Source organism: Meleagris gallopavo, chromosome 8 (assembly GCF_000146605.3).
Source record: "Meleagris gallopavo isolate NT-WF06-2002-E0010 breed Aviagen turkey brand Nicholas breeding stock chromosome 8, Turkey_5.1, whole genome shotgun sequence".
NCBI classification, from domain to species: domain Eukaryota; kingdom Metazoa; phylum Chordata; class Aves; order Galliformes; family Phasianidae; genus Meleagris; species Meleagris gallopavo.
The window spans coordinates 9,528,765-9,531,434 of NC_015018.2; the positions used below are offsets into that span (position 1 = coordinate 9,528,765).

The 2,670-nt window shown below is 52.0% G+C and overlaps 1 long non-coding RNA gene across 1 annotated transcript; it reads left to right on the forward strand.

Moving 5' to 3' along the window:
- Positions 1-14: 14 nt before the first annotated feature.
- LOC104911924 lies at positions 15-2,670 on the forward strand. Its single transcript, XR_794279.1, has 5 exons — positions 15-83; positions 181-221; positions 608-689; positions 2,076-2,293; positions 2,619-2,670. It is a non-coding gene; the product is annotated as an uncharacterized LOC104911924 (long non-coding RNA).

Below are 2,670 nucleotides of genomic sequence, written 5' to 3' on the forward strand. Positions count from 1 at the left end.
TCCGCCCCACCGCCTCTTAAGCTCCTCCGGAGGCCGGTGAGAGCTACGAGAGCTGCTGGGGTTCATTGCCTGCGAGAGCCGGAGTGGGTTCTGTTCCTCTGTCCCGCGAGGGGCTGCCTTTAAAATGACACCTTGGGTTTCTATGTAATGTTCTCTATTTATTGTGTTGTTTTGTTTCAGGCTGCAGTGAGATATCTCCCGGTGAAGATCAGCCCGAACCGGTAAGCCGTTCCGGTAGCAACGGGACCGCGGAGGCGGCGAGCGTTCAGGAGCCATTCGGGGCCGTCCGCCCGCAGCAGGAAGCCGCCGGGCTCTCGCCGCTCTCCGTTCGGGGCCGGCGCGGGTCTCCAGCCGGGCTCCTCCGGTTTCTCGGAGCCCGTATAACATCGCCTCCGATTTCGGAGGGAGCTGCCGCTCGGTTAGCCGAGTCCTAGCATAGCCATGAGCTGTTCTTAGATCCTCCAGGGCTTTTTAGCGGGGGCTTCAGTTTCTCCTGATCCCACTGCTAGGAGCGAGCAGGATGGGGCCGTATTCCTCCAGCCTCGGTGCTGCTGGGAATAAGAGGCAACGCAAAGGCTGCTTAAACAGAAGTTTTCTTCTATTGCAGGCTGAGCCAAGGCTGCAGTATAGCCTCTTGTCAGCCCTAACAGTTGAGATGGTGGAAGCAGTGAGGGTCTGGGAATCATTAGGTAAGTTCTCTCTTCTTGGGGCTCATGTAGGGCTGTCGCTCGGCTGTTTCTCTTTCTCAGAGATCAGCACGGTACCACCGACGGGTTCCCGCGAAACCATTTAAGAAGGGCCAGTGCTGAACCACCCGAGAAGGGATTTGTGGGTACTTCAGCCCCTTCCGCTTTCAGCGGTGGGAGTGAATGGGATGGGACCATGTATTTCCTCCCTTCCCTTACTTGTAAATACAGGAGAGTGACCTCGTTCCCATCACGGAAGATGTGGAGGGATGGCTTGCACGACTGGAATGCTGTTGTAGATGGTTGTGTTCTTTATAGGAGAGACAGACTGGTGAGAGAACTGGAACGTAGTGAGCTCTGCCTAGGGATAAATTAAGAAGTAGGGGAGCTGGCGTGTGAGGTTCAAGAAGCAGTAAATGTGGGTAACATCACTGGGTGTGTTGGTTACAGACCAGAATGAGGGAGTTGAGAAGTCCTGCACAAAGCTGAAAGTAACCTCATGGCTGTGGGCATGAGTTCTTGAACCACCCTGTCAGTTGTTAAGAAAGCAATGCTGCTAGGTATACCTCATTCCAGGAGGTTCCTGCGATGTGTCAAAGATAAAGTTTCTGACACAGGCAATGGAGGAGTCAGTGAGGAGAGAGGTGCTGCCAGAGCTATTTCTGCATATTGAGTAAGGACCAGTTCGGGATGTGCAGACCAAGGGTGGCCTTGAGATGGCAAAGTTTGAGATCATGTGGAGCAATATGTAGGGTTGAAAAACTGGACTTTGAGGGAGCCAACGTTGTCATCTTAAAGGACTACCTTGGAGGTGTCCCTTGGGTTAGAGGATCAGAGGGGGTCTTGCCAGGTGTTACTATGCTCATGCATAACTTCCTCTGTGCACAGGAGGGGTGCATCCCAAAGAGTAAGAAGTAGAGCAGAAATGGCAGGAGACCTGGATTGGGGAATGAGGAGCTTGTGCATAAACCTGAAGGGGAGAAGGAAGGCTAAGGCCCACTTAGCCATCACCTCTCTCCCCAGTGGTGATACTAACAGAAGCTTTCAAGTTCACCAACAGCAAAAAGGAGAGTAGGGAATGTGTGGACCTGCCTGTTTTATGAGGCGGGGGCCCTGGCGAGGGGGGGAATGTGAGAAAGCAGAGGTGCTGAACCACTTATTTGCTTCACTGATGAGACCACTCTTGGGAATCCCAGATGCAGGAGGAAGGAGTCTTTGAGGAAGGATGACATCCTGTCGATTGCTTAGGAGCAGGTGAAGGATCATTTCACACAAGTCAATGCCTACAGATCTCTGGGCTCTAGTGGGATATGTCTGCGCGTGCCAATGGAGCTGGTAGAAGTGATTGCTAAAGCTCTCTATCATATTGTGTATGCTCTTGTCGGAAAGGTGCTTGAAGACTGGAGGATAGTCACATTGCCACAGCCTTCAGAAAGGATGAGAAGATGACCTGTGCAACTACAAGCCAGCCAGCCTGACCTCCCTCCTCAGCAAGGCGATGGGACAGCTTCGTCTAGGTGACATCTCCAAATGATTTGATAAAGAAGATATTTCTAAGGAGTTGCTGCGGTGGATTCGGTGAGGGGAAATGATGCTGGACCAACCTGGTAACCTTCTGCGTTGTGATGTCTCTTAGAGAAAGGCAGTGGATGTTGGGGATGAGGGGGGGGAATATCATTACTGTCAGTGAATCTCTGAAGTGCAGGAGTCTATTTGTTGGGGATGGGCTTGTTCACACACTGACGGGAGGTGTGTGGTGGCAGAATGGGGCAATGTTCACGGTCTTGAACATCAGAAGTAAGAATGCTTTTTCTGTGAGAGTGATAGAACAGGCTGCCTGGAGAGGTGGCAGAGTCACCTTCTCTAGGGATATTCAAGTCTTGTCTGGATGCTTTCTTGGGTGATGTGTGGGACTGGATGTCATTGTTGCAGGGTGAGTGCCACAATGGAGCATTTAGCAGTGAGGATCTGCCTGAGTGTGGAA